Consider the following 19,257-nt stretch of genomic DNA (forward strand, 5'->3'; position numbering starts at 1 on the left):
GAACAATACAGAGATGTTTGCTATCCATTCTTATTCAATGTAGCCACAGGTACCAGACAAGAGGAAGAAATAAAAGACATCCAAACCAGAAGAATAAAACTATTGTTGTTTGAAGATTCCACTAAAAAAACTATTAAGACTAATAAATGAGTTAAGTAAAATAGCAAGATACAAAAATTAGTATCCAGAATTCAGTAAAACAGGAAAAAAACCAAATATCCAGGTCATGGCCAGTTGGTTCAGTGGATAAGCATCAGCCTGCCATGTGGTCCCAGGTTTAATATCCAATCAGGGAACAAATGAAAAGCAACCATTTACTTCTCTTCCTTAACCTCCCCTCCTTTTCTCTCATCCCCTCTTGCAGCCAGTGGCTTGATTGGTTCAAGCATCAGCCCAAGGTGCTGAGAATAGCTTAGTTGTTCCAAACGTTTGCCTTAGGCACTAAAGGTAGCTCAGGTGATTCAGCCCCAGATGGGGCTGCTTGGTGGATCCCAGTCAGGGCACATACAGGGTCTGTCTCTCTACTTTCCCTCTTCTCACTTAATAAAAATAAATAAAAATAAATTAATAAATAAATAATCAAAAATCAGTTGCATTTTTTTAAACCAAAAGTAAACTATCAGAAAAGGAAACTAAGAAAATAATACCATTCACAATTGCTTAAAAACTAATAAAATTTTTAGGAATAAATTTAACCAAGAATGTAAAAATCCTGTACTTAAAAATTATAACACCCAGAAGAAAAAAACAAAGAAGATATAAAGAAGTAGAATACTATACCATGTTTATGGATAGGAAGAATTAGCATTAAAATTTCCATACTTCTCAACCATAAGAAATGATGACATATTATCATTTATAACAACATGGATGGACCTTGAGAACATTATACAGAGTGAAATAATCAGGAAAAGCTAAAAACTGTATGATTTCACATATAGGTGGTTGTAAAGCCAGGAGCCACGGTGTAAGGCCAGGAGCCGTCATCGTGACCATTCACATGCAGGTTCCCATTGGATTCGGGCAGACGATAAAGAAATGGCGAAGTCAGAGGATGGGGGGCCATCCTATTTATTGGTGTTTCACCAAGACAGGCAAACCACAAAAGAAGACAAGGGAAAAGCAGAAAACCAGCTCTTCCCATGAAGGGCAAGGGATCAGGGGAGCCCCTGCAATTGTGATCGCAGGAACTGTGTGTCTGAGCTCCTGGTCTGTCCCACTTTATAGTGTAGAAAACCAAAATCCCTTAATCCAATATACAAACAAGGAAGTCTCCGATACAAAGTCACTCATCCAAGGCATAATTGGATTTCTCATGATAGTGCACCACCCAGATCATACAATCAGTCAAGGGTGTGGGGAAAAGCTCAGTCCCAAAACCAAACCTCAGGCTACAACAACCTGGCCTGCCCACAGCCTGTCCCCCACACCCAATACAAGTCACAAGTGAGCAAACATATATATCATGTTTACAAACTTATTTGACCAACATTCCACCCCTTTTGCTCGCTTTACAATCTAAACCACAGGCATCTTCCATGATGGTCACTGAACAAAGAGTAGGATACATTGCATAAACAGAAATAGTACCAACTACAGCAATAGGATTAACAGATCAAAAACTATGGGTGAAATGAGAGAGCTGTCAGTGGCACCAAGAGAGGCAAATCTTTTCCCTCTGGCAGAATACAGGCCAGAGTTTTATCTGCAGACAGCACTGTAGCTGGCACCAGAGGCCGCCCTGAGCGGGCATACCAAACCTTATTGGCCAATACACCAGCATCTGCTGGTTCTATGTGTAGTAAAATAGGGGAACTCATTATTGGCCATAAAGAAATTACAAAGGTGCCCTTCAAAATGCTGTCCCCTTGAGCACTCAAGGGATAATACACTTCTACCTTAGATGGCCAGGTGCTGATTGCCCAAGGAGTTAACTGGAGGTCCACCTCTAACCCCTTTCCCCATGGTGCCAACAAGGCCACCCATCTCAGATGGGGGGCCTGTACAGTCCAGGGCCAAGTCCATTGAAGCCATTGTCCTTTAAGAAGGGCTGTTGGAGCAGGCAAGAGCACGTTGCCCTGCTGTCCGAAACCTGGCTTGAGTAAAATGTCCTTAGTGCGTATCTGCAACTGAATAGGGGCAGCTGTCCGATGCAGGAGGGCCTCTACTGGAGCTGGGCTTCCCCGTCGAGGTCGCTCATTCAAAATCCGGAGTACTGTCCATAAGCGGCGTGTCCATCCAGTAAGAGAGCCGGTGCCCCCCTCCTGTCGCAGTCCCTGCTTTAAGAGTCCATTATAACGCTCAATGATACCAGCAGCCTGGGGGTGGTAGGGAACATGGTACTTCCAGTCCACCCCCAGCTTTTGAGCCCATTGCCTCACCGTTGAACCAGTGAAGTGGGTACCATTGTCACTTTCAAGGACCAGCGGTCGCCCGTATGCAGCACTCAGGTGGTCCAGAGCCTGTATGACTGCCCTCTGGTCAGGGTTACGAGCGGGGTAAGCAGCAAGCAGCCCGGTGGCAGTATCTACACAAGTGACTGCATACTGGTACCCTTCTGACTTTGGTAAGGGTCCAATGATGTCTATCTGCCATCGTGTCAGTGGGACATGACCCCTCTGGATCTGTCCAGGTGACACCAGTGGTCTCCGAGGGTGTTCCTTGGAACATACTGCACATTGCTCACAGGCTGCAAGTACCTCTGCATAGGACACAGGCAAGTTCCAAGCCTTAACCGTAGCCCACATAGTTTTCTGTCCTGCATGGAGCAGGCGCCGGTGGAGCCACTGTGCCACATCACCTGCAGGTGCAGTCTCCAACCATCGCACCCTTGCCAACGTATCTGCCTCATCATTCCCAGGATGGGCTAGAGGGGCATGCCCTGTGACATGATATACTGTCACCTGCTTCTGGTGTCCTATTTCCCATAAGTCCTGCCACATGGCCTGACCCCATAATGGACAGTGCATTACCATCCACTGGTTAATGTGCCAAGTAGCAATCCAAAGGGTCAGTCCACGATAGACAGCCCAACTGTCAGTACAGATCACCAGAGGTGAAGGTTCATTATGGGCAACTAGCCAAACAGCTCTTAATTCTGCCCATTGGCTGCTTTGGCCTGTACCCGTGTCCATCCAAATAGTCTCAGTGGCCGGATGGAAGGCGATAGCCGTCCATTTGGCAGGTTGGCCCCTGCTGGAACCATCAGTATACCAGGCATCTTCGGGGATGGGCACCCGCCCCTCCTGGTAAGGACTGACCTCAGGTTCTGCCTCCTGAGCCCCAGTTGCACCTGACTCTAAGGTCGCATAGGTGACTGGACCCAAGAGCTCCTGCAGTTCTTCCCTCAATGGGCTGGTGCTAAGAGCACAGCGTTGTTGCAGATAGGCACCGCATTTGGCCAGGGTAGACATTTGGGCCATACCTCTACGTGGTTTAGTTGCCCAATCTCTCACCCATCCAGCTATAGGGTATGTTGTTTTGACTGTAACTGGTGTTGTGGTTGTAATACTCTCAGTTGCCAGGAGGGCAGCATACACAGCTGCCAGCTGCTTCTCTACTAATGAGTAACGAACTTCAGCACCTTTCCACAATTGGGACCAAAATCCAATAGGTTGCCGTAGGCGCTCTGTCCGCTGCCACAAGCCCCATCCAAACCCCTCCGAGGTTACATGAACATCCAGCTCACAGGGCCTGGCAGGATCAAACACATTCAAGGCCTGTGCCACCTTGACAGCTCTCTTAGCAGCTGCAAATGAACCTTGCGCCTGCTCAGTCCAATCCCAGTGAACCCCCTTTCGAATAAGGTTGTACAAGGGGCGTAGTAACTGAGCCAAATGCGGTATAAATGCTCACCAATACCCCAACAAACCTAAGAATTCCTGTAACTGTTTTACCGTAGTGGGCACGGGGTATGCTTGAATCTTATCTATAACTGCGTCAGGGATAACTTTTGTCTTACCCGACCAGACAACTCCCAAGAATTTAACAGATAACCCAGGTCCTTGTAATTTGTTCTCGTTAACTGCCCAGCCACATGCTTTCAAATGGGATAGCAGGGTAGGGACTGCTTGCTCCAATTCTGAAAGAGAATCACTAGTTAGCATAATATCATCAATATAATGGTACATGCGGACTACCTCTGGCTGTTTCCATTTAGCCAGGTCAGCAGCCACCAGCCCATAACACAAGGTGGGGCTATGCAAATAGCCCTGGGGTAACACTGTAAAGGTCCATTGTCTCCCTTCCCAACTGAAGGCAAATTGGTCTTGACTCTCTGCGGCTATATCAATAGAGAAAAAAGCATTGGCCAAGTCTGCCACAAAGTGGTATGTCCCCAACTCATGGCTTAGCGGATCCATCATGTTAGCTATCGAGGGAACAGCAGCGTGCAAAGGGGGAACAACTTTATTAAGTTCCCTGTAATCTACTGTCATTCTCCAGGTTCCATCCGCTTTGCGCACAGGCCATACTGGGGAGTTGTAAGGACTGTGTGCTGGTCGGATGATCCCCACCTTTTCTAGTTCAAGGATTGTCCCTGTGACTTCTTCATAACCACCTGGCAGGCGGTACTGCTTGGTGTTAGTCACACGCTGAGGGATGGGTAATTGCAAAGGGGAATGTGATGCATGTCCCCGCAATACTGCCTTCACAACCCTGATCCGCAGCCGGAACTCCCCAGCTGTAGTTTCCAACCACAGTCCTTGCAAGACATCTACCCCCAAAATATATTCAGGAATAGGAGATACATACACCTTATATGGCTTAGGAGGCAGTCTCCCTATCCCCAATGGAATAGTTATTGGCTTCACTTGAACAGTTTGGCCCCCATAACCGTCAATGGCCACTGGGGTCCCAGCAAACCGCTCTGGGTTTCCATAGAGAAGGGAACATTCTGCACCTGTATCCACCAAGGCCAACACCTGTTGTACGTTGGAAGGGGACCAGTGGATAGCCAGTTCCACATGTGGCCTCCGGTCCCCGCCCATCCCTGTTAGACGGGTCCCTTGGCCTTTTTCCTATTCAAACTGGTACAATGGGTCTTGGGAGTTCCCCTCTCCCTCGGCTGTCTCTATCATATAATCTTGTAACCGAGCTGTGCGCGCACCAAAAGTTTTATTGGTAGCTGCTGGGGCCTTTCGTCTCAGTGGCTGGAACTTCTGTTCTGGTTTAAGCTGCCGCCAAAGCTCCAAAAGAATTTTATTAGACTGGCCATCCAATTTCCCCTTATCTGCTCCAGCCGCAATCAAGTCTACCCACATCTGCATTCGGGTAACCTTTACAGGCCCGTTTCCCTTGTTAGTTGGGGGGGAAACATAGGCAGCAGCCCTCACTGCTTTATGATCCCGAGCGGCCTCCAGCTCTCCCAAATCTGCTACCATCTGTGTAACTGCATTGATGGGCTGCCCCACATAGGGGCCCAAGATAGCCACAAGTGACCCAAAAAGGGCTGATGGGGCGCTAGCAAGGACAAATTCCCTCATTTTGGCCGTAAACACTTCTTCGTCTGGCCCACGAGACCCAGGGTTGAAAACAGCATTCTTCATACCTAGTTCTCGAAGGACCTTTACTAACTCACTGTAGCACTGCCACCGACTCATTGCCCCGGGCAGTTCTCCAGCATTCTGCCAGACCATACGAATGGCAGCCATCACCCATTCTAATAGGGTATGGTCTCCTGGGTTGCCATGGCAGTTCTGAAGACGCTGCCTCAAGGAAGAGTGTGTGGTAATGGCGGCCAATTTCTCCATCTCTGTTCCGGAGAGCATGATGCCATCCACCCCTATATCCCATAATCGTAGTAACCAGGCTACCAGGGATTCAGTAGGTTTCTGCCTAAATTGTGCCCCCAACTCCATCAGCTCTGCCTGGGTATAGGGCCGGACCACAGAGTGTTCCATTACCTGGGCAGGAGGCTGTGGCTGCCCCTGAGGGACTCTTTGTTGCTGGGTTTTTACCTTCTTGGCGACAACTGGTCGGGCTCTCAGTGTGCGTATGGCAGCTTCAGCCTGAGCCTTCTCATCCTCAGAAGAGGAGTCGCAAGCGCCTGCTCCCGCTGACTCAAAGCCAATCCACCGGCATGGATGCTGCTGCTTCTTTGGTGACCGTTTAGGCTCCTGTGGCTGCTGGCTTTTGGCCAGAAGCTGAGACTCGAGCTCTTGAATCCGCAGTTGTTTCTCCAACAACTGCCGGTGAAGACGTTCAGCTTCCAAGGTAAACTGCAACTCTCGAACCCGTAATTCCTTCTCCAGTGCTCGCTCCAGTTCCAGCCTTTTCTGCCGTTCTGTTTGTAATTCATGCTGAAGCTTTTGACCTCGGGCAGTTTCCTCTTGAGTAAAAAACATGTAGCCCATGGCCCCTAAAAGGACAGCCATGGGGAGCCAGAGCAGCAACCAGTACTCTATCCCACCCATCAAGGATGGTGGCTCCATACCAATCTCTGAATCCTGCCGACTACGCCAGTTATAAGGCCAGGAGCCGTCATCGTGACCATTCACATGCAGGTTCCCATTGGATTCGGGCAGACGATAAAGAAATGGCGGAGTCAGAGGATGGGGGGCCATCCTATTTATTGGTGTCTCACCAAGACAGGCAAACCACAAAAGAAGACAAGGGAAAAGCAGAAAACCAGCTCTTCCCATGAAGGGCAAGGGATCAGGGGAGCCCCTGCAATTGTGATCGCAGGAACTGTGTGTCTGAGCTCCTGGTCTGTCCCACTTTATAGTGTAGAAAACCAAAATCCCTTAATCCAATATACAAACAAGGAAGTCTCCGATACAAAGTCACTCATCCAAGGCATAATTGGATTTCTCATGATAGTGCACCACCCAGATCATACAATCAGTCAAGGGTATGGGGAAAAGCTCAGTCCCAAAACCAAACCTCAGGCTACAACAACCTGGCCTGCCCACAGCCTGTCCCCCACACCCAATACAAGTCACAAGTGAGCAAACATATATATCATGTTTACAAACTTATTTGACCAACACACGGCCAGGGCCACCATCAGAGCAGCCCAGCCCTTGCAGGTTTGCATTGGATTCGGACTGTCGGTAAAGAAACCATGGAGCCAAAAACTGGTGGGCCATAGTCTTTAATCTAGCTTACACCCAGTGGGCAAGTAAAAACACACACTGGGCTCCAAAACCCAGTCACATTCAGTGCTCACAAAGCTACTGATTTATCCGAGTTTCCTAGAATCAAAGGTTTCTAGCTCACCAGCCTTATTCTCCTCAGTTTTCCATCTCCTTCCTTATCCCAGATACAAACTCTGTACAAACTGGCATCTCACTCAGCACTCCGCCATCTTGGCCGCTTTTCCTGGCCTTCTCCACGTGGCCTCCTCCCGCTGCTGGCTCTATTCTCTCTGCTCTCTCATGCTAACCTCAGGAACCAAGAGCCACAAACTCCCGCTCCGTTCCCATTTTATAGTGTAGAAATCCAAACCCTTAATCCAATATACATAATAGGGAAGTCTCTAATACAAAGACACTTCTCTGAGGCATGATAGGATTGTACCACCTCACACCAAAAAGGGTGGAACAGGCTTAATCCCAAAACCAAGCCTCAGGCTACAACAATTCTCAACACACATTAATATCACCTGGGCAACGGCCTCTTTAACAAAGTGAGCATAATACATTTTATCTGCCCAACAGTGGTATACAAAACTGAGACTCATGGACATAGATAAGAATGCAGTGGTTACCAGAGGAAAGGGGGTGTGGGGAGGGAGAGGGAGAAAGGGATTGGGGAAGGATGTAAAGGGAGACAAATATAAGGTAATAGAAAATGATTTGAATTTAGGTAATAGGTAAACAACATAATCAACTGTTCAAATGATGTGGAGATGTTTACCTGAAATCTATGTGCTCTTGTTGATCAATGTCACCCTGTTAAATTTAATTTTCTAAATTAAAGATATGTCCATACTATCCAAAGAAATCTATAGAGTCAATGCAATTCTTATTAAGATACCAATGGTGTATTTCACAGAACTAGAACAAACATTCCAAAAATTTATGTGGAACCACAAAAGACCCTGAATAGCCACAGCAATCCTGAAAAAAAAAAAAAAAAGAACAAAGTTGGAGGAGACCCAATTTTAAATAGTGCAACAATGTGAAGGGAATGTCAAAAAAGCTGATAAGAATATAAATGGTCTGTGAATTCTAGAGAAGTGAAAAAGTTCAGGAGATAAGAAGAACAAAGGAGTCAGCAAAGAAGATTTTTAGAAATTTGTGGGGATAAGATTAGGGGTAGTGAAAATTTCATTGGCTGATATAAACAGAGATAAAAACACTTCACTATTTTCCAATATTCTGAAACAACCTTCACTTGCAATGCATTTTGCCATTTGGTACTTAGACAAATAATATTTGTGTCTTTCATCTTCTTTGTTATTTTTTGGCTTCTATTTACATGACTATCGTTTTTTTTTCTTAGTAAAACATACACAATTAACTACATTTTTGGTAGTGCCGTTTGTTTATTTACTCATTTAAAATCCTTACTGAGTATTTACTATGGGTCAGGAACTATGTAAGGAAGTAGTGAACAAACAGTTTTATTTTCTATAGCCAATATGAGTATGTTTGTTTGTATAACATTTCTATTTATATTGTACATATTCAAATAATAAATGTCATATTTTGCAATATTGCTGTATCTTATTTAGCTCCTATATAGTCCTATATAAGTACTGTGTTATCTGGTTGTTATGAAAAGATTGAATGAATAACAATGATCTCTCTTGAAATGTAACAAACATAATATGCATAATGTTTAGATAAATAATATGACCATGTGTTTAGATAGAAGTGTTTTTGAAAATTTAAACATCAGACTTTTAGAATCCATCAGCATTACAAAATTTTAATGCTAACAAAATACGTTAATATACTATAAATTTTTATTAGTTTTTAAATGGTGTTTACCATCTCTTAAAATAAAGGCCTAAGGGCCTGACCTGTGGTGGTGCAGTGGATAAAGCATTGACCTGGAAATGCTGAGGTCGCTGGTTCAAAACCCTGGGCTTGCCTGGTCAAGGCACATATGGGAGTTGATGCTTCCAGCTCCTCCCCCCTTCTCTCTCTCTCTCCCTCTCTCTGCCCTCTCTAAAAATGAATAAAAAAATTTAAAAATAAATAAATAAATAAAGGCCTAAAGAAAATGATAATAGAAGCACTGGAATAAATTTAAAAAGCTCTTGATTCAGTAAAAAATTGACTAGGAAAAAAATGGAGGCAGGAATACAATGACATATTAAAAAAGCTACACTATTAAGGGACAATAAAATGTAATTTAAAATTATGTGCTTAATTTTTAATCTATGTTTACTAATTTCTTCTCAAACAATCAACTGATGAACTCATTTTTCAAAAAAAAAAAAAAAAAACTAAACATCATAAGTAATCTAAAATCTTAAAATTTTTTTTTTGAGTGGGACTTCAAATTCTGTTCTTTTCTCAACCACAAAGATGAGAAAAGAGAAAACTGGGCAAAGCTAAAGTCATAATATATATATATATATAAAACAATCAAATGTCATTTAACACAGTCTATTGAAATTATTTTTCTTTTCAATAGAAGTAACGAGGTAAATAATGAATGGAAGGTCTTTAGAATTTATGACTATCTTAACTTATCCTTCAGGATTAACTCAATACAAGACTATGTCAAAGAATGATGGCAACAGAAGTTTCTATCATCAATAGAAGAGGGTAGAAAAGACAAATCGAGATGTGAGCCATAGCTAGGTTGTAAATCTCATCTTGGTTTTTAAATCTATTTGTTAGTTCTGCAATAGGGTACTAGAGAAAATATTCCAGGGACAGCTCAAAGCACCATCCAAATTGTCAGAACTAAAATTTTGGAGTAGAACCACTATTTTGAGCCCTCAAAGTAAACCAACTTATCAACTCTCTGACAAAAAGTATAAAGAATATATGAACAGACTATGAATAAGATCAGATATCCTCAATGAGCAAATTCAGTTCACAAGCAATGACAATAAATGAGATTGACTGTCTCTTCTGGAATGTATTGCATTTGATTACTCTCCAGTGATCCACAAAAATGTAGTAACAACCTGGCACTAGTACTAATAACTTGAATTTTTTCATGCGCTTGATGTAAAGTGCTTTGATATAAATGATCATATCTAAGACCTGTATTTTTCCTATGATGCAAGCAAGAATATATTTTCAAAGAAGGAAACTGATATTCCTAGCTATGAAAAAAAATTCTCATAGTCATTCAACACTAAATGGCAAAACTTTGACTTGAACCAAGTACCCAGTTCTTTATTTTGTGCCATACCCATTGATAGCCATCATGACCTAGGCCTGACTTGGGCTGCACATCTGTTTACAGACTTTATAAAGTATAGAATCTATTCTGTCATAATCATGCCCTCAAAAATTCATTAAATTATTAAAAAACAGATCAATCTTAAATAAATAAATGTAAAACTAATAATTTGTAATTTGTGATCCTGTTTCTTGAAACTTTTAAAATAATATTACCTATGCATATTTTACATGTTTGTTTTATAGCCACTTACTATTGAATAGATATAACAAGGAAGCAGAATTGAATATTTTAACATAAATAATGTATCCAAGAAAGCATACTTTAAACACAAAACAAGAGGTCTAACACATTTATTTTCATAAGTAATGTGAAAATAAGATGAATTTTTTTATATTTCAAAGATGAAGATTTCAGTTATATCCATGACTATTGGTTATTTTTAAATGTTACTTCACAGAATATTATAGCATTGAAAATAATTAAACATTTTGAAAAGCATAGGTTTTTCCTATAAATAGTAGGCATTACAATTATAATATTTCTCTTCAAGCTTATTTGATGTCCTTCAAAAAATGATGGTATTAGTGACCAAGCTGATCAATGAAAATGATCTGAAGATCTCAATGTATAAACTAACACTTCAACTGCTAATTATTTAGACCCATGACAGGCGACTTTATAATGCACAGGTAGTGTTACATCAATGAAAGATTCTGTGTCCCATGGTTTGTGTGTAAAATAAGCAACTGATGTACTTATAAAAGAGATTGCTGAGAGCCCCCAAGCAACCGGTATATAACCCTGAAAAATGTTCAAAGAGTTTAGGGAACAAAAGTTGGAATTTTTATGAAATGTTTAAAGCAAGATATAAATATTTTAGTGAACTGAGCTGCTCAGTCATCTAAACTTTATGACTTGGTTCAAAACCATTTATCTAGTCATAAGCTTGTCCCAGATTATAGTTTAATATTTCTGTTATACAATTGCAGCAAAAAGAGTATTATTGATTTTCAGTTTTAAGAATCTGTACTACTAAAACGTTGAAGAACATGAAAATTGCTGGAGGTGATTAATAAAACCAATATAAAGCAATAAAACCAATATAAGCATGCATATTTTACTAAAGAATAATAATTTACTTTTCAACAATGTCAGAATTACATGCTTTTAAATACTTTTTCCCATGACCAAAATAAGGACCTTTACTGAAACTCTGAAACAAAGAAAAAAGGTAATAAATATTAATAGAGCTGTTTACATGGTTCTGTAGCTGAATTTATGTTTGCAATAATACAGGTACACTCTCCAAATTGCTAGCAAGTGAAAAAAATGGGTTTTATTAATGTCTACAATTTCAAAATGCTGCTACAGATTTTACTCAGGAAATTGTTGCTTAAAATCAGTGGAATGTGTAAGGTTGTTCTCCTTTTGTTTCTGCTCTGAACCTTATTTCTATTACTTTTTTATTTTGAAAATCCAAGGTTAATCAACTACCTCCTTCATGGTCTAATACAATAAACATTAAATTGCATTAAAAAGTAAGGTTTTGGTTATGATATGAGGTAATGCTAAGGTATTAATATGAGTACTGTGCTACCATACCAGGGAAGAATCTTCAAAATAAACTTTTCTTCTTCACATCCTAGAAGAGAATTAAATGTGTGTTTTATTAGAAAGAGACTTCTTGAGGACAAGGTCACTGCTGTATCCCAAGGGCTTCAAATAGTGCCAGGTATAAAGCAGATGCTTTAGAAAAACCTGTGAATGAATTATTAAATCATCAAGATAACTAGATTACAACTTAAGTTACAAATACAGAAGTATAAGACTGAAATTTGCTTCACATTTTCAACAAAATACTGTGCCAGTACACCAAACTCAACGTGTCTAACATCAAACTTACTACTTTCTTCTGCAGCAGCTTAATTACTCTGAATTCCCTATTCTGTTGATTAACTCCTTGAGTAGTGACTTTTTTTCATGCTTGCTGATCCCAGGGAGTGAGGTGTTTTTTTTTTCAAACAATGAATTTAGTTTCAGTTCCAGTTTTATTAACTTAAAATCATGTTTGTTTGATGTCCAATTTATGGAAACAAGACGAACATACATTTGTCTTTTTTTTTTTTTTGTATCTTTCTGAAGCTAGAAACGGGAGAGACAGTCAGACAGACTCCCACATGCGCCTGACCAGGATCCACCCAGCACGCCCACCAGGGGGCGACACTCTGCCCACCAGGGGCAATGCTCTGCCCCTCCGGAGCGTCGCTCTCTTTCGACCAGAGCCACTCTAGCGCCTGGGGCAGAGGCCAAAGAGCCATCCCTAGCGCCCGGGCCATCTTTGCTCCAATGGAGCCTCGGCTGCGGGAGGGGAAGAGAGAGACAGAGAGGAAGGACAGGGGGAAGGGTGGAGAAGCAGATGGGCGCTTCTCCTGTGTGCGCCGGCCGGGAATTGAACCCAGGACTTCTGCATGCTAGGCTGATGCTCTACCACTGAGCCAACCGGCCAGGGCTGCCTTTTTTTTTTTTTTTAATGTTACCTTACACATTTTTTAAATAAAAAATTTATCTGGACAGTCAGGAGGCACAAGGACGTACACAAATGTTCATACTACTCAAAAGGTCAATACCATATATAACCTACCACTCTAGGTGAAATTCCCTGTCATATGTAACTCCATATCATTTTAGCTTCTTTAAAGGCCAATGCCTTGCATGTCTAATCTACTTCTGCAACAAATATTGTTAAATTAGTCATGAAGCCTCCAATTCCATTTGCCACTCTTCTGTCTTGTGTATTTAGGGCATGTTGTCCTAACAAGTATAAGAGGTGTTTGTATGCTCTCTTTCTTTCAATTTCTGTTGTTGTTTTTTAATTACCATGAGATTATAGAAATTGTAATTTGTATCAGTTCACACCAAGTTATGCTGAATATATAGGGACAAAGAAACAAATAAGATCATGAAAAATAAAGATAGAAGTTTTTATTTCTTGCACATATAAGAAATCCATGGCCCTGGCCGGTTGGCTCGGTGGTAGAGCGTCAGCCTGGCGTGCAGAAGTCCCGGGTTAAATTCCCGGCCAGGGCACACAGGAGAAGCGCCCATCTGCTTCTCCGCCCCTCCCCCTCTCCTTCCTCTCTTTCTCTTCCTCTCCCGCAGGGAGGCTCCATTGGAGCAAAGATGGCCCGGGCGCTGGGGATGGCTCCTTGGCCTCTGCCCCAGGCGCTGGAGTGGCTCTGGTCGCGACAGAGCGATGCCCCCTGGTGGGCAGAGCGTCACCCCCTGGTGGGCGTGCCGGGTGGATCCCAGTCGGGCGCATGTGGGAGTCTGTCTGACTGTCTCTTCCGGTTTCCAGCTTCAGAAAAATACAAAAAAAAAAAATCCATAAGTAGGTTATAGACAAGCATACTTGCAAACTATTCTGTTATTTTACTAACCTTTATGAGCCAAATCATAATCCAAGATGGCTAATATAGCTATACCCAAATGATTATATTCAAACAAGCAGAAATTTAGAAGGAAAAGATGAGTGTACCCTATAAAAGAATATTTTTATACTATTTGTGATTTATATCATTGGTCAAAACAGACAACTCACTCTGCAGAGGCCAGGAAATGCAGGGTGCTGGGAAGACTGGCTTTAACCTCTAAGAAGCCAAATGTTTACAATGCATCTTGTTTCATTGATAAGTTCCTTAAATTTGTTTATTTTAGAGAAAGAGGAAGGGGTAAGAGAGAGAGAAAGAGAAAGAAACATTATTTTGTTGTCCCACCTACCTATGCATTCATTGGTAGATTCTTGTAAGTGTCCTGACTGGGGATTGAATCCACAACTTCGGTTTACTGAGACAACACTTTAACCATCTGCACTACCCAGCCAGGGCCAATGTTCTTACTTTCTGATGATGAAACAAACATCCTTGTAAAGGTTAAATAATTCTACAACTTCATTGTCCTCAGTCCATACTTGATGCTTTATGTCCCTTTATGCCTCTTCTTGCATTTCCATTTTGTTCTTTTCTGGCAAGGACTGACTTAAACTTTTTAGATGACTCTTAAATTTTTTTGTTGACAAAAGTTTGATGAATGGATAAATTATTGGTCAAATGTAAGAAGAGAGTTAGTTGGGTCTCAGAACCTCATAGTCATAGCCTATCACCAGGAAATAACTAGTTTTCACAAACACTATTTCTTCATTCATGAATCATTATCATGAAAGAAATATATTTAATATTCTAAATATCTCAGGTGCTAAGTCAGAAATCAAAAACATAAGATGTAGAAGTATGACAAGGGTTGGCAGCCTAAAACTTCTTATAATTTCCCTCCAAAATGTTATTTATCCTATCTCTTTCTGTTTGATCAACTGCATATTTTGAGCTTTAAGAAAGAGAGAAATATCATTAGATAAGGAAGAGAATGATGGTATTCAAAATTGAAGAAGGATTAGTTGAGCAAGAATCACTAAAAAAAAAAAAATCTCATGGCTTAGCTACATTAGTTACCTAAAAAAATCAGAATGCCAGTATTCCTGTTGATTACTAATTACTGTTGTTACAAACTAGGGAGAAAGGATGTTCAGTTGTATTAAAAACCATACAAATAAAGTACATATAGTTGGGTATTTTTTAATTACTTGCAATATCCATCCCCTGCCAAAATATATATTAATGTGAAAAAAAATTTTTTTTGGTGTTAATTTGTAGAAGTGTCTAGTTCAAGACCTTTTTTACTTCAAGTAACTATTTCTCAGTTTATGCTGCTGAATGCCACTTTGCTCATTCAAAAAAGTGGTTTTATCTTGTTCACTAATTAATCACTTCCCTTATCCAAAGGAGTGATGCTTTACTTACAGCCATAATTTTTTCATATAAAGTAGATAATTGGTATCACTTAAGGCCACAGGTAATTAAACAGCATGGTTGAATGCTCAAGTTGCTTAATTTACTAGAAATCATTAATGTATAGTGAGGAGCCACTGTGCCACCTCACTCGCAGGTGTTGTAAGGTACAAAAGCTACAGAATTAATATTAATATTTTGGGAGGCTTGAAGAACATTTTATTAATTTGGGTTAAGGTGTGCAGAGAAATTGTGAGAAATAGTCTCTGTACTGTGTGATTGGCATGACCAGGATGGCCCTTGGCATTGTATTGTAAATGCAAAGGGGTGAGTGGCTAGCCAGGTACAGGGAGAGAAAAGCCAAAATAAACTTTTTCTTATAGCAATGAGCCATTTGTGGGCATTTGTACCCACAGAAACTACCTCTCCTCTGTAAATGCGTGTGGTTAACACGTGTGACTCTGGACAGAGAGATAACAGATAAACACTAGATAATATAGGAATGCCTTTTAATATGTAAAAAGACATCTTTCTGCCATTGTGTTGACTTGTAAATTTTGTTTTCTTCAAAGTAATGTATGGCTTACAAATTGAACATGGTCCTATCATGTTAAAGGACATATGACTATAACCAATAGTGGTAAGGGGCTCCTAATTATAATTTTTGCTTCTGTACTTCCTACTTACAAAACTATAAAAACTAAGTAGAACAAAGGGCCGGCGTGCGCTCTCCCTCAAACCTCTGTTGGAGTTGCTGCTGCTTGGCTAAGCTAGACAATAAAGCTTTGATGTGTAATCGGCGGACTTTGTTCATGTCTTCAATGTTTCGGGTCCCTTCGGATTAGGATTAACATATAGCACTGCTCTTAGTTATATTTAAAAAATTTAAATTGTGGCAGAATAATTGATTCTGGGTTTTTGTAATTACTCATTTCCCTGTGTATTTGACTTTATATTTGATTGGCAGTAGAATAGTTTGTTTTTTGTAATCAAATAACCAAATTACATTTGGGTACTTAATTTATTAACTCATCTATTAATTTGTTCAAAAATTCTATCTTATTTTGCAACTATCTTTTTCAAGACACAATTTTAGGTCTAGAATATGAATAAGACAAATTTCTTGCCTATACCTGGAGTGTTGGGAGAACACATAAGAATGATTAAATACATACAAAATGAAAATTAGAGTATAAGGGATTTTGATAAACTGCTAGAAAAACACAAGAAAAAGTAACAAACTTTTTCTGATAGCTCCTAAAATATTTTATCAAGTGAAAAATTTTGATTGGTGTTGAGGATGAGAAACTGTACTCAGAGAGAGGATTTGGTTGCAGCATTTTATTAAGATAGTGTATAAAGGTGAGTCCATAATGCATTGAGTACTTAGGAGAGAGGTCTAATATTACCAGGAATGCAGGGTATGTGACAACAGAAAAGACTTTATCAAGACTTGAGAATAATGTACTTTATATCATATTTTTGTGATCCCCACAAGCCATCACAAACACCAAGTGTTTAAATGTCACATATGCTGCCCCAAGGTTGTTACTGGTATAGAAAATGCCCTGATTCATTTCTTTTTCAATGGCCTTCCAATAACTTCTCCACAACTATTATAGTTCTCACCTGATGTTCTGGTTGCCTCTCCTACTGTTGTCACTGTGTTGTAAGATACCAAAAGCTACAGAATTAATATTTTAGGAAGCTTAAAGAACATTGTATTAATTTGGGATAGGCATGCAGAGAGATTTTGTAAATGATCTTTGTACTTGTGTAATTAGCATCAAACCAGGCTGGTCAAAAGCATTGTATTGTAAATGCAGAGGGGAAGGAGATTTGGATTCTCTGACCTCCCTTCTGACAGCTATAAGAAAATACGTGAATAGCTACCCAAGTGCAGGAAGAGAAAGATTAAAATAAACCTTTTCTTATATTGATGGACCATTTATAGGCATTTGTCCCCATGGAAACTAATCTTCCCCTCCTGAAAGCATGTAGTTAATGTATATATCTCTAAACAAGGGAATAACAAATGAACACTAGATAAGATAGAAATATCTTTTAATATGTAAAGTGACATTCTTACCATTATGTTACCTTGTAAGTTTTAATGTGTAGAAATGTCTTTTTATGAATCCTCTAGACAAATGTTATAAACTTGCTAATAAATTGTGTCCCATTCCCCCTTCATCCTTTTTTCCCAAACCTCTACAGGTGAAAACAAAGGTTATAAGCTTATTCTGTGATGTCAGGATTTTTCCCCACCCATGTATAATTAAGGGTATATAACCAGCCCCTAGAGTATTATAGACACATACAATTTGGGACTGCTGCGCTGTGTAAGCTATATGCGGCCGGCATATTTAATAAATTTCCTCTTTTAATAAAACTCTTCAAAATTTATCTGGACTGGGTGTCTCTATGTGAACTCAAAATGAGGTACAGTGCCTTTCAGAATCTGGGGTGCAGTACTTTATAACAACTGTAACTAATGCTCAAATCCTTTGGTTCCAAATCCCTGAACCCAGTGTGGTATTACATTCCCTGCTTAAATAATTAAGCTCTTTTGACCAACTGCAGTGTTTCCCAACGTGGGGCCCACACCCCACAGAAGGGCAATTTGATAGTTAAGGGGGGCAATTTGAAAATGGACTCGACATGACTTGAACTCTTTCGCCCTGGGCCATTTAAATGCAATGCTAGATATCGGTGCCAAATTTAACAAAAAATGCAATTCTTAAATAATTGTGGTAAATAATTATTAAGTATAATTTCATTTGACAAGACCAAAATATCAACCGGGTGATTGGCGTCGTCAAGTAAACTTCATCCTGGGTTCACCGCGGAGCATGCTGTCTGCAGTGGGGAACCCTGGACGTTTTAAAAACTCGCTAAACAACGCAGTTATTCTCACCTAATTGGCCCATCGCAACTTCTGTAGTGTTTCACATCATTCAGTTGGTGTTAATTTGAAATAAGTGTCAGTCAAAACTGTTGTAAAAGCTCGTTGATTTAATAAATATACGTATATATATTGTATGGATATAATTGGCAAGTATTTGATTTTATTTGTATCAATATTAAACTCTTTATTAAGTACTTCTTGCATCGGGGCTAGAAAGCACTAATATTTTATAAATATTATTGGGGCTATAATAGTGCATGCACGACAATTTTAATTTTAGAAGCATAACTTTCCAGAAAATTTTGTCAAGTGGAAAAAATATAGATACCTTTTGATTTGCGGTGGTAGTGTAGTAAATGTGTTATATACATTTAAATATGAATTTTTAGTATACGTTTACTCTATGTCACATTGAATATATTTTAACACATATTTTAATATTAGTTTTTAATTGATCTTATCTTTATTATAGCCCATAGTAAAATGAGTGGTGAAATGAGTTTCACCACTCATGAGTTTCTTGCTCATTGATGAGCAAGAAAAAAACTCATCAATATTCGGAGGAATATTTAAAATTTTGGTTCATACCCGCTGTTCACGATGAGCGGATACCTTTTTGTCTTTTATGCCAGCAAAGCTTGATCAATGAATCAATGAAATGAGGTTGTCTTGAGGCGCATTTGAAGGCGAAACATAGTGCTCATATTAATTCAGATTTGAGTTACTTTAAAACTTTAAAGAAAAATTTTGAAAAAAGAAAAACATTAAAGTATCTATTTACTGCTCATACTTCAACTAATAATCGTGTTCTTGAGGCTAGTTATCAAATTTCTTTATTCATCACTAAAACTGGAGAAAATCACACTATAGGAGAGAATTTAATAAAACCATCAATATCAGCATTTCTTATAATGGTTCTTGAAAAAGATGACAAAGATGTAAAAGCTATGCCACTCAGTAACAATTCTGTTAGCAGAAGAATAGACGAAATGAGTGAGGATATTGAAAAACAACTTATTAAAAAGCTGAAAACAAGAAAATTCTCCTTGCAAATGGATGAATCAACTTTGAGAAACAGTGAGGCAGTATTGACAACTTACATAAGATATATTGATAAAGGACATTTTGCTGAAGAAATGTTGTTCTGTAAAAGATTAGAAAGCACCACTACCTCCAAAGATATATATAATAAGC

The sequence above is a fragment of the Saccopteryx bilineata genome, chromosome 8, assembly GCF_036850765.1.
Source record: "Saccopteryx bilineata isolate mSacBil1 chromosome 8, mSacBil1_pri_phased_curated, whole genome shotgun sequence".
Lineage (NCBI taxonomy): Eukaryota > Metazoa > Chordata > Mammalia > Chiroptera > Emballonuridae > Saccopteryx > Saccopteryx bilineata.